Raw genomic sequence first — 14,020 nt, 5'->3', positions numbered from 1 at the left:
TATGTCAGTGTTAAGTGTGGAGACAGACTAAAGGCACTCACACACACACATCACAGATGATAATAAGTAATTTTCAAAACATTTTATCAAGCTTGTGGTGGTCTGAATGTAATTGACCCCCATAGACTCATAGAGAGTGGCACCATTAGGAACTGTGGCCTTGTTAGAGTGGGTGTAGCCTTCCTAGAGGAAATGTGTTACTAGGGGTGGGCTTTCAGGTTTCAAATGCTCAAGCTGGTCCTAGGGTCTGGTTCTCTCTTCCTGCTGCCTGCTGATTCAGATGTAGAACTCTCAGCTCCTTCACCAGCACCATGTCTGCCTGCATGCCACCATCCTTCCTGCCATGATGATAATGGACTAAACCTCTGAAACTGTAAGCCAGCCCCAATTAAATGTTTTCTTTTATAAGAGTTGCTCTGGTCATGGTGTCTCTTCACAGCAATAAAACCCCAAATAAGACAGAAGTTGGTACCAGGGACCAGGGTACTGCTATGATAAGCTGGACCATGTTTTTGTTTTGAGGAATATGGAACACTTCAGGACTTTGGACAAGAAAAGCAGTTGAATGCTTTAAGTGGGGCTTAATGGGCCATTCTATTAGAAGCATGGAAGACAGTGGTGCTGAGAGTGATTTGAACTGTGGGGTCCTGGCTCAGGAGGTTTCGGAGAAGAGGAATATTAGTATGCCACCTAGAGATCATTCTTGTGATATTTTGGTGAAGAATATGGTTCTTTTTAGCCCTTGTCCAAAAAAAAGTACCTGAGGCTAAAGTGAAGAGTTTTGGATTAACAACCTTGGCAGAGGAGATTTCCAGACAGCCTTGTATTGACTGTGTGGTGTGGTTATTACTGGCCACACTTGTGCAGATCTATAATGAAAAGAAGCAAGCCGAGCAAGGAAAAATACAAAATGTATAGTTTGAGGAGAAAAGGGGAACCAGGGAGTATAAAGGAACTAAATCCTGTGTTCAAGGAGATAAAAAGATTAAAGAAAAGCCTGATGCTAAATGGAATAAAGGGAGTGATGACCTCAGGGCAAGACCACACCCAGCTAAGTTTCCAATTTGTGAAAAGAAATTAAAGAAAATCTCACCTTTAAAACCTAGCACTTGTGAGGCAGAGGCAGGTGGATCTCTGAGTTGGAGACCAGTCTGGTCCACAGAGCAAGTTCCAGAGCAGCCAAGGTTAGGAAGTGAAGGAAACCATCAAAAACAGAAAGCTGGTGAAAATGTATTTGAACAAGGGGGCCATGTTCCAGTCCCAGCAAGTAGCAGAAATTGGTAGCTTCAGCTATATAGTTGTGACTTTAGAGTCAAGGACAGAAGAAAGGGGTTATGGAATCTCCCTCTGTGACTAAGAAAAGCCACTGAGATCAGGCATATGTCAGGGTATTCCTGCATGGAGACCTAGAGAGGTCATTGTGTGAAGTTGTGAAAGTAAAGTCTGGATTGCCTTGGAGATGTTTGAGATGCCAGGGCTATGGGATACCTGCTAAGGAGAGCTGCTCACAGGGAGTAGAACCAGCCCCAAGAGAAAAAAGTGTGTCCCAGTCAACAAAGCTGAAAGGGGTTGGAACTATAAAGAGCGCTTTGACATCAGACATGGAGATGCAGAATTTGCAGTTTGCCCAGCTAGTTTTTAGTCATGCTTTGGTCCAGTGTTTCCTCTCTATGATCCCTTTCCTCCATTTTGGAACAGTAATGTATATCCTGCGCCATTGTATGTTGGAAGTATGTGGATTTTTTTCCTGAGACAGAGTTTTTCTGTGTAACCCTGGCTGTCCCCCTCTGTAGACCAGGCTGGTCTCAAATTCACAGATGCCCCGGCCAGTGGGGTCTTCAATGGGGACCTGAAGGGAGGGCCAGTGAATGAGAGGGACAAGAGACACAAAGAATGAAAGCAAGACAGGATGTCTGATCAAACTTCAAAATTTTATTTTCCTCTTAAGGCATATATAGGCAGGGGCAAAAGGGGGGTACAAGCAGGGAGGGGACTTTAATCATGGGTTGTTCAGCCAGCAGAGAACATTGCTATGAGGATTATCTATTCTTGCCTAACTGCAGAACCTGAGAAGAGGTTCTGGTTATTTATGAGAAGAGGTTCTGGTGCTATGGAGACTTAAGCAAGGCCTAGATCTAGGAAAAGAGGAGAGAAGCCCAAATATGGCGGCAAGTGTGTCAAGGGTCACTTAGGCTTATGGCTCCCATCATACAAAGATCCACCTGCCTCTGCCTCACAAGTGCTGGGATTTAAGATGTGAGTTATCATACCCAGCTAAACTTTAGACTTGTAAACATTGTTGAGACTGTGATAGACTATGGGGACTTTTGAACTTGGACAGAATGTACTTTTACATTATGATATGGCTACAAGCCTTTGTGGGCCAGGGAGTGAAATGTGGTCTGAATGAAAATGGCCCTCATGAGCTCATAGGGAGTGGCACCATTAGGAGGTGTGGCCTTGTTGGAAAAAGTGTGTCACTGGGGTGGGCTTTGAGGTTTCAAATGCTCAAGCTGGTCCCAGTATCTGGTTCTGTCTCTTCCTGCTGCCTGCTGATCCAGATGTAGAACTCTCAGCTCCTTCTCCAGCACCATGTCTGCCTGCATGCCACCATGCTTCTTGCTGTGATGAAACTGTAAGCCAGCTCCCAATTAAATGTTTCCTTTATGAGAGCTGCTGTGGTCATGGTGTCTCTTCACAGCAATAGAAACCCTAACTAAGACAAGGCTGGTAGAATGGCTGAGTTGGTAGAACTCATATCTAGCATGCCCAAGGCCTTCAGGTCCATCTCCAGCAAGTATAAAGCAGGTACAGTAGCACACACCTGCAAACCCAACACCTGGGAGGTAGAAGCAAGAAGAGCAGACGTTCAGGCCAACCTGGGATACCGAGTCCCTGTCTTAAGAAAGAAAAAAAAAAAGTCAGGCAGTGTGGAGCACACTTTTAATCCCAGCACTCAGGAGGCAGAGGCAGGTGGATCTCTGAATTCAAGGTCAGCCTGGTTTACAGAGTTCCAGGACAGCCAGGACTACACAGAGAAACCCTGTCTCGGAAAAAAAAAAAATCTCCATCTGTCACAACTTATAGTTTAGCATACATTTTTCTACCTAAATGAAATCATTTTGAGAAAATCACATCAGTTCTTTGTTTATCTGTAGTCATTCTCTTTGTGGAGTTTTCCAGTCATACCAAAGTTCTATAAGACCCAACTGGCATGCCCCTTTCTCCAAGGAACCTTTCCTGGCTTCCCCTAACTCAAGCCTGACCAGCCATCTTTCCTCTGTCCCCATGTGTTCACTTGGCTTTGCATGCAGGTTTTCTTATATTAAATATCCCATATTGGGCTGGCAAGATGGTTTAGCAGCCAAGCCTGATTACCTAAGTCTGATCCCCGTGGCCCACAGTGGAAGGAGAGACCCAACTCCTTCAAGTTGTCCTCTGACCACTATACATGCACCATGGGTCACACACCTACACACACACACACACACACACTAAATGTAATATTAAGAAATCTTAAAATATGTTTACAGGTTGGGGAGTTGGCTCAGTGGTCAATAGCACTTGCTCTTACAGAAACTGGGTTCAATTCCTGGAAGCACAGATGGTCTCTAGCATCTGTAACTTCAGTTCTAGGGGATCCAATACTCTCTTCTGACCTCTAGGCACTGCGTTCATTTGATGACAGACATACATGCAGGCAAAACACCCATACAACATAAAATTGAAAATAAACAATTAACTGGGCGTGGTGGCACATGCCTTTAGTGCCAGCACTCAGGAGACTGAGGCAGACCTCTATGAGTTTGGGGCCAGCCTGGTCTATATAGTGAGCTCCAGGCAAACCAAGGCTTCCTACTGAGGCCCTGTCTCAAAAAAAACAAAAATAAATTAATAAGCAGAGGAGGAAAGAAACCCACAAAATTATTCTTTACCTTTCTTTTGACTTTTGCTTCCAAAGTCAGGTTGGTACTAATCAACAGCAAAACATGCTCCTGTGACAACTATAACTAAGCTAGCTGTTCCCAAACCTCCTCATTTTTCCTTCACTGTTGAGTACTTTTTCCGTTGGCAACCTAGAAAAAGACGGGCCAGATAGTTCTTTTAGATAATCCGTCTGCCAGCAGCGTTTATGAAGCCCGACGTGTGAAGAGCATGCTCCAGAGGGTACAGTGGACCCATAGTAACATGGGGAGTGCTCAGCAAAGCTCTGTGTCATTTTCAACCAACATTATTCTTGGCCAGAGCAGCAAGGGAAGAACCCAAAGGTGAGAAGGTGAAGTTAACACACCTACATCTTGCCAGGTGAGCAGACAAAACCCCCTCGGCCTTAGTCAACTCACCATCCAAACGAGATGGCTCTCTTTCCATGGTGGTTAATGGTTTAAGAGTAAGACACTGCCAGATCTAGACCTCAGACTTAATCCCAGGCATGCTGAACTCACGAGAAAACATTTCTCTAAGGGAAAACACCAGGAGAACTACACCGAGAAAGACCGTCTTTCTCAGGACTGACGTTAACTTCTATTGAGCTGTTCAAGGCTGAACTCATCTGGGAGGGCTATTGAATGCCCAGAATCCCAGCACTTGGGGGGCAGAGGCAGGAGGAGCTGATGCTCAAGGTGATCCTCAAGTACATAGCAAGTTCAAGGCCAGCCTGAGCTACATGAGACCCTATCTCAATAAACGAAAATAAATAAATTCATGGCCTGGCTCAAATCCTTCCTGTCCTGTGATGCTTCCCCGGTCCTCTAAGGCAAAAGACTTACATGCTCTCTTGGCTAAGCTCCCAGTTCCCAGAGAACTGTTTTTTTTTTTTTTGTTTGTTTGTTTTTTTTTTTTTTTTTTTTTTTTTGGTTTTTTTAAGACAGGGTTTCTCTGTGTAGCTTTGCGCCTTTTTTCTGGAACTCACTTGGTAGCCCAGGCTGGCCTCGAACTCACAGAGATCTGCCTGGCTCTGCCTCCCGAGTGCTGGGATTAAAGGCATGCGCCACCACCGCCCGGTGAGAACTGGTTTTGAATCCTATGCTCTTACAGCTTCCATGGAGTTTGTTGCTTCGTTGCATAGGAGGCGCTCAGTAATCAGTGGTGTCTGGTGGTGGTGGTGGTAGAAAGCAGATTGCTCCTGGCCAGTGTAGGCGGGAAAAACTACAGTGTGACTCAGGGCAGTTGAGTTTACTGGCAAGTGATACTGTTCACTTCTTCTGAGGTCATCAGTGGGTCCTCCAAACAGCAGTTTTCAGCCATCCACACCCATTATTGTTGTGTTCCTTATGCTCAGCATTGTGCTTAAAATTGTAGTTGCACGCATTTAACAGAGAGCTTCTGGAACTGTTCCTAAATGCTCGCTGTGGTATTTAAATTGGACTCATCTAACGAAGACCAGGGTGTACGAAGAGAAAGAACAAACCTGGTTTCGTAGAGGAACATGCATTTTACATTTGGGTGAGTGAGAGCCTTATTAAAGCAGCATGTTCTATTCTCCATGCTAAAATCTAATAAGGTCTATTAAATTAAAGTATTAGGGGCCAGGGCTATGACTCAATGGTCGAGCACTTGCCCAGTGCGTTTGAGGCCCTGGTTCAGTGCTCCGTATGAAGGGGAAGCAGGCATGGTGGTACCCCTGTAACTTCAACACTGAAGGGTGAGAGTCCCACAGGGTTTCTGGAAACACTTCCTCTCTCCAGGCTAGCCCACCTCCCGGTCATAGAAATTAAGGTTAAAATACATATCTTTATATATATGTTGTTAGAGTCAGCTGTGAACTAGCACAGAGCACAGAGATTGCTTTGTCCCATGTGACCATGAATCTTGCTCTAAGTACTTCCTAGGACAAATTACTTGAGACCACCTGGGCACCTTGGCATAAAACTCTTGATGCTTTTCAGCAGTGCTACTGGTCTCAGTGGCCAAGCAGATCACCAGGGGGTCCTGCTCAAATGCCCACTGCTTAGGTTCCTGTCCTGGACCCGGAATCTGCCTTTCTAACAGACTCCTGGATGGCGTTCTGAGATTAGTCTGATGGCGGCTAAGGAAGTGAAGTCACAGGGAATCTGGCTGGCGTCCTCAGACTCTGAGGCTGTCTAGTGGTGCCTCTTTATGTTCTAGCCCACAGAGGTGCTGTGCCTTGTCCTGCCCATTAACTCCTGTTATTTTACCACACACAATAGGACTCGGCCCCCTTCCTTTAGAATAATATGGTATTTATGATGGACAGGCATTAGAAAAGGGATTCTTAGGTTCTCTGCAGAAACAAACTCACACCATCTGAGTGAGTCAAACTAGAGGCTGAGACACTGCTGAGGCATCAAGAGCAATGCTGCTCTTGCAGAGGACCCATTTGGTTCGTAACACTCATGTTGGAAGGCTTTTGACCACCTATCCGTGACTCCAGTTCCTGGAGTTCCAATGCCCTCTTCTGGCCTCCACCAACACCTGCATTCATGCATACATACCTCCACACAGACACACATGCATATCCATAATTAAAAATAAAGAAGAGACTAGTCAAAGCAGGAAGCATTGATTTTAATCATACACTTCACAGTCAAGGACTGCCAACCTACAGAAGAGTTCCCTTGCATCTCGGGGGCAAGAAACACTCTCCTTTCTTAAATTTACCAAGTGAGGTAATCCAGATCCTACGTGTAAGAACTAAACCTGACTGTAAGATTCTTTTTTTTTTTGGTTTTTCGAGACAGGGTTTCTCTGTGTAACTTTGCGCCTTTCCTGGAACTCACTTGGTAGCCCAGGCTGGCCTCGAACTCACAGAGATCCGCCTGGCTCTGCCTCCCGAGTGCTGGGATTAAAGGTGTGCGCCACCATCGCCCGGCGTGACTGTAAGATTCTAAGGAGAACCCACGGCCACATATGGTAGGCAGTCTTCTCTCAGATATGATGCTGAAAACCCACATCATAAGGCTGGGTAAGATGGTATACACCTTTAATCCCAGCACTCCAGAGGTAGAGACAGGGGGATCTCTATGAGTTTGAGGCAAGCCTGGTCCACAGAGCTAGTTCTAGGACAGCTCAGGCTACACAGAGAAATCCTATCTGAAAAAAAAAAAAAAAAAAAGTTTAACAAAAGTTTTGGACTGGAAAGATGGCTCAACAGTTGAGTTCCCAGCACTCACATGGCAGCTCACAACTGTCTGTAACTCCAGTTCCAGGGGATCTGACACCCTCACACAGACATACGGGCAGGCAAACCACCAATACATGTAAAATAAAATTGTCATTAAAAAAAAAAAAAAGTGCTGGGCAGTGGTAGCGCACGCCTTTAATCCCAGCACTCGGGAGGCAGAGCCAGGCGGATCTCTGTGAGTTCCAGGCCAGCCTGGTCTCCAAAGTGAGTTTCAGGAAAGGTGCAAAGCTACACAGAAAAACCCTGTCTCGAAAAACCAAAAAAAAAAAAAAAAAGTATAGAGGCAAAGCACAAAGCCTAGATGCTGTGATCACACTTACATGAAGTGTCCCAAACCGACGAGTCAGGAAAGATGAAGCAGGTTAATGACTGACTGAAGATGAGCTTGGGAGGAAATGGGAAGTGACTGCCACTGCACATGGGTTTTCTTTTGGGGTGATGAAAATGGAAAATTAGTCATGGTTTCACAACTGAAAATGGCCCGCTCCTTGAGTTGTACGCTTTATTTATTTATCTGCATTATTTGGGGCACTAAGGATAGAATCCAAGTAGAGTGTCACCCCCTTGAGACGGGTGCGTCCTGTCTCCAGGAAGCTGCTGAAACCTGAGCATTTCACAAGAACAAGAGAAGATATTGCCTGACTTTCAGAGAGCCTTGGTGTTCAGTGACTGTCATCTGAGCCAAGCAACTGCCCACTGGGAGCATTCAGCTGTACCCCTTTACAACAGATCACCCCAGCCGGGCGTGTTGACTATTTACATCCTCTCCTAGAGAGGTAATAAGGATCACAACAAGACTCTTACCTGAGTATCCAGCCACTCTAGCAGGTCTGAGGTCTGTTGTGACCTTGGGGAAGGGCTCGATAGACTGGAAAGACTAACAGAGTGTCCTCTGCATGAGTGCCTGTGAGGAAGCCCTCATCCCTGCTTCCTGAAGACTCTGCAGGGTGACCTATTCAAGGAGAAGCATACCCAGGCACCTGTAAGTAACCCTTCACCTGGGCTTTATTAGGCTCCCCAGGGTGATTGGGGAGGGGGCGGGAACCTGGGAAAGAATTTTTGTAACACTTGGTTTCAGTCAAATGTAGAGGAATCCTGTGCCAGGATTTCACATTTTGAGTTTTGAAGTTACCTTCCAGGAAGAATGAAGTCCTCTCTATGGTCCTCTGAGACACCCAGGACTCACCAGCTTCTTTGCTTTGCTACATAAGCCAGTTTCTATTATGTGTAGGAGTGTGTGTGTGTGTGTGTGTGTGTGTGTGTGTGTGTGTGTGTGTGTGTGTGTGTTCCTGTGGTGAGGTACACCTGTGTGTATGGAGGCAAGAGCTCAGGTCATCCCTCCTCAGGAGCCATTCACCTTGTTTGTTTAGTTTCTTTCTGAGACAGTCTCTCACCGAGGCTCACTGATTAGACGAGGCTGCTTGGCCAGAGAGCCATCCTCCTGTCTCTGCCTCCAGTGCTGGAATTAGGATGACATACTAAAATGGGTGCTGGGGATCTGAATGCAGGTCCTCTACCTCCCCGGCCCCAGCCCTCTTTTTATACAGGGTATTACACTGTAGTCCAGATGGCCTGAAACTCACCATGTGGCCAAGTCTTGCCTCAGATTTATAGTGATCCTCCTGCCTCAGCATCTCAAGAATTTTGTGTGTGTGTGTGTGTGTGTGTGTGCGCGCGCGTGCGCGCGTGAGCACATTCCTGTGTGCATGCACACCGTAACACTTGTGTGGAGGTCCAGGGACAACCTCCCACTTGTTTGACACAGGTTGTTTTTAAAGCTGCCTATGCCGGGATGGCTGGTGCTGGATTTTCTGAGAAGTCTCCTTTTCCGACTCCCATCTCCCCATAGGAACCCTGGGATTACAGGTTCTCTCACTTAGAGCATCCAGCTTTTATGTGAGCTCTGGAGATTTGAACTCAGGTCCTCATACTTGCAGGCAAGTGCTTTTATTTCCTGACTTATCCCCCCCTGGTCCCTCTTTTAATATTCTTTCCTATCAATTCTTCAGTCTGTTGTCACTTTTCCTCACAGGGTGTGTTGAACATTTTGAAACCTGGAATCCTATTCACTAGAAAAGAAACCATGGCTTTTTGTTGTTGTTTTAATTTCCTTTGGTATGCATGTGAATGTTTTACCTGCATGTGCGTATGTGCATATATGTACCTTGCTTGTGCCCAGTGCCAGGAGCAGTCATCGGAGCCCCTGGAACTGGAGTGAAGGGTGGTTGTGAGCCTCCATCTGGGCGCCCCCAACTGAACTTTGATCCTCTGCCTGAGCAGCAAACGCTCTTAACCACCAAGCCATCACTCCAGCCTGAAACCGTGGCTTTTAGGAAGAGTCTGTGTTCATTAGATAAAATGACAAGAGTTCAAATAAGGACACTGAAGTCAGTGCGGAGGAAAACATAGTCAGGGGGCTCTGCTCCACCAATGAAGTAAGACAGTGGGAGAGGTTGGGGGCTCACCTGTCGCTTCAGAGTCCCCTGTGTTACCCTGGATCACTGCCAGAGCTCTGAACTGTAGGAGCTTCTTGTAAAGTGACAATAGGCGGCTTTTGAAAGTCTAAGCCCTCTGAGGACCTGGGTGTTTAGGATGGTCCTGTATTAACTGCATAAGAGCAGACGTTAACTCTAAGTGACTTCAGTCATGCCGCTGGACAGGACTCCTTCCCCCTGCGCCGCTTAGTTTCTGTCAACTTGACACAAACCTAGACACACCTGGGAAGGAGGAGCCTGAACCCAGGAATTGCCTCCATCAGAAGGCCTGTGAGCATGTCCGTGGGGCCTTGCCTGCAGATCCCTGCCTTGGCTTCTGTCCTGGGCAGTCGGTTCTCTGTCGACTTGACACACTGGAGGTCATCTGGGAAGAGGGAATCTCAACTGAGAAAGTGTCTCTATCAGATTGGCCTGTAGGCAAGTGTGTGGGGCTTTTTTCTGATTGGTGAGTGATGTGCAGGGCCCAGCCAGTGTGTGTGTGGGGGCCACCCTGGGCTGGTGGTCTTGGTCTGTATATGGAAGCAGGCTGAGCAAACCATGAGGAGCAAGTCAGTGTTCCTCTATATCCTCTGGGTCATTCCCACCTCGACTTCCCTCCATGATAAACTATACTAATAGACCCTTTCCTCCCAAGTTGCTCTGAGTCACTGTATCTCACAGCAGCATAGAGGAAGCAGTGAGCTGGCACCAATGTCACTGTTCCCTCACACCTAGAGTTCCAGCTGGGACAAATGAACTGAGTTATACCTGGTTTGCAGAAAATCTACCAAGTTGGAAACAGGCGAGAAGAGAAACAGAGCGCTCAGAGAGAACACGTGAGGGGAAGTGGCAAGGTTTAAAGAAACGCTAGTTTTTAGACTTGGCTGGTGGCTTGGAGAAGCAACCGACAAGGAGAAGGTTTACGTTTGCTCGTGGATAATGGGGAACCAATCCGCAGCGGCGGGGAAGGCACCCAGCTTGGCCCACAGCAGCTTGCCGACCCCTCTGAGGACCAGGGCTGGCAGGGAAGCCTGTAAACCTCAGGGTCAACACTCCAGTGAGGCTCCACCTTCTGAAGGTTCTAAAACCGCCCCCCAAAACAGCACCACTAGCCGGAAGCAGGCGTTTAAACACACTGGCCAATGGGGGGTGGAGGGCTTTTCACATTCAATCCGCAGCCAGCAGGAAGGAAGAGAACCGGATCTGAGACCACCGAGTCACTGGCAGGTTCTTCTCTTGAAGGCACAGTCATTAATTCCTGGAATGCCTGAGCCCTGCTTCCAGGAAGGGTTCAGGTCCCAAAGGGGATGTGTGGATGAAGTGGGGGGGTGGGTGGGGGTGGGAACGAACTGAGGGCGAATCGGATGGCTGCCCGCAGCGTTTAATTGAAGAAAAAAAAAAAAAAACCTACACCTTTTACACTCTACAGTTGCACATAGGATTAAAGGGAGACAAGGGGCGTGTGAGCTGGGGTGTGGGGTAATCAGAGGGTTGAGGAATCCAGCATTGACCTTGACAACAGGCAGCAGTCATATGTTAATGAAGGGCCACAAGTTCCTCTTGCTAGAGATAAGAAGAATGACTGCTTTAGCAAGCAAGAACTTTCCTCAAGCCCCCCAGGGAATGGAGACCCTTTCCAAATGTTTGACCTTGAGAAAAGAACTTCTTCTGGGGAGCAGACACTATACTACAGTTTCTTAGTCTCACTATATGGGCCTGTTCCCCTCATAAGGATCCCAAAAGGGAAGGTCCTGATATTTTACTCTTTTCCCATTATACTGTACCATTCTGATTTCTCTGTATTTATTACCTGAACTCTTGCCCTTAATGGCCTCAGGCTCTGGAACTGAATTGTAGGCATTTCATCCTTGGGATCAGGTGTGTCTAGTAAATAACTTTCCTGTTGTTGATGTAATTAGGAGAGCATAATGGAATTCCCGGTTCCACAGTGGCAGGGATTTTTTTTCCAAAGAATTATTTTGTTTAGAGAAGCTACCACTGTACACATTTTCATCCTTTACCAAAGCCCATACAAAATGTCCCAAAGGGAAAGGCATTAATACTGAGAATCATTAAACATAAAAGTAAAAAGGTGCTGGAGAAGTGTGGTCTGCCATGTCAAAATGCTGGCGCTCTGTCAAGCAGCAAGGGTCGCCAGCAGTCCACACCACTGGAACTTGTCACTTCCACCTTTCTGGCACCCTCAGTCCAGTTCAGCCAGAAGGAAGCATGGTGAGAAGTTGATCCCAAGCGCCTTCCAGACACGGCAGTTCAGCAGCACACGCCAGAGTGCTCCTGCAGCCTGAGTGCCAGGGAAAAGCCCCCCAGGGAGTCTAAGGACTTCCCTGCAGTGCTTTCAAGTCCTCACAAGTCCGAATTGAAGTTGGGGAAAATGTAAATTAGAACATTTTAACAAAAATTCAGTTTAATGACGGTGGGTGTGGTGGTTCACACCTGTAATCCTAGCATTTAGGCTGAGATAAGAAGATCAAGAGTTCAAGGTCAGCCTGGGCTACACAAGCTCCTGCCTGGGGTGGAGTGAGGGGAGTGGTGCCAGCTTTCCAGCTGTGGTGAATCTTGTTCCCTTCCACATTCTAGCACTCAGGAGGCCAAGACAAGAAGATTACTGCACTTTGAGGCCAAGCTGAGCTTTATAGCAAGACTGTTAAAGGAGATGGAGAGATGGCTCAGCAGTTAAGAGCTCTTCCACAGGACCTGGGTCCAGTTCCCAGCACCCTCATGATGGCTCACAACCATCTGTAACTTCATTCCCAGGGGATCCAATGCCCTCTTTTGGTCTCTGCACAGACATATATGCAAAAAAAAAAGACCTATACATGTAAAATGTTAAATAAAGGGGCTAAGGGAAGGAAGGTCATTGTGTCATTTGGGGGCAGAAGTAGGCTTTAATCGAATCATAATCGGGGTCGAATATTTCAATGAAGGGGGAACCTTGAGGGTGTTTCACAGTTCAGTTTCCAGCGGAACTGGCAAGGGTGGGTGCAGTTGGAATTGCGCCACGCGCAGGAGCCTAGTTAACTGGTGCATGCATCCTCCACACTCTCAGGAGGCAGCCTCCCCGCTGTCTGCCCAGGCCTTCCCTGGTGGATTTCCATTTCTATCAACTGGGGACTTAGATGCTGGCTAGCAATTAGTCCTAATCAGGCAGCAGGATTTTCCTAGGGGGCTGCCAGCTAGCCTAATTGCTGGCAGCTGTGGGGAAGCTCGGCTACCAGGGACAAGATGTTAACCCCCAGGTTCCCAGACTCCACCTAGCCTTGACCTAACAGAATTCCTCCATGTGTGTGACACTTTATGATTAAGGGGGAAATGCATAACCCTGCCCTGAGGCAAGGAAACACGTCACAGATAACCAAAGCAAGGTTAGAGAAAGTTACATTACGGAGATTCTCAAAAGTTCACACAAATAGAGTAGTTACAATGAGCTATCATCTCATTCTGTATATCATCTCATTCTCTATGTTCTACTGTTCTTCCCATCTCCTTTTTTCCCTTTGTGTGTGTGTGAGAGCATGTGTGTGTGTGTGTGTGTGTGTGTGTGTGTGTGTGTGTGTGTGTGTGTGTGAAGCTGGCTGGCCAATGAGCCAGTCCCCCGATACACCTGTTTCTGCCCTGAGTGCTGGATTACAGGCACTTACATTGGGATTTGGGTTTGTTTGTTTGAGGCAGGGTCTCACTGTGGCCCTGGCTGGCCTGGAACTCTCTGTGTAGAACCAGGGTGGCCTTGACCTCAGAGCTCATCTGCTTCTGCCCCCAGAGCACTGGGATTAAAACTGTGTGCTACCACACCCAGGCCGTGCCTGGATTTTATATGTGGTGGGGATCTGAACTCAGGTCCTCCTTCTTACACACTAAGTCATTTCTCCAACCTCATCTTCATCGTCCTCCTCCTCCTCCTCCTTCCGCCTCCTTCTCTTCTTCTTTTCCAGTGCCAGGGAATGAACCCAGGGCCTTGTAAATGCTAGACGACCATTCTACCACTGACACCTCCAACCCATCTGTTGTGGGGTTTGTTTTGTTTTATTTTAACTGTTTTTTTTTTTTTTTTTTTCTGTGTCTGGGAGGGTTGTTTGTATGTATATGGGAATACTTGTGAGGTCTCAGGCTAGCATCTAAATTCTTCTTCAATTACTCTTTTGTCCACCTCATTGAGGCAGGGTCTCTCACTTGAACCCTGAGCTCAACGATGTACCTACTCTAGCCAGCCAGCTTGCTCCTGGGACCCCCTGTTTCTGTCTTCTGAGTGTTGGCGTCACAGGCAGGCCGCCATGCCTATCCGGCACTTATGTGGGTTCTGGGGATCTGAACTCCAGTGGTCACACAGACATAGCAAGCACTCTGCCACTGAGCCATAGAGCTCTCCAGCATTTATATTCTTCTT

Source organism: Peromyscus californicus, unplaced genomic scaffold, assembly GCF_007827085.1.
Source record: "Peromyscus californicus insignis strain IS unplaced genomic scaffold, ASM782708v3 Scaffold_6__1_contigs__length_162567912, whole genome shotgun sequence".
Lineage (NCBI taxonomy): Eukaryota > Metazoa > Chordata > Mammalia > Rodentia > Cricetidae > Peromyscus > Peromyscus californicus.
Note: the sequence above shows the minus strand (reverse complement) of the source record.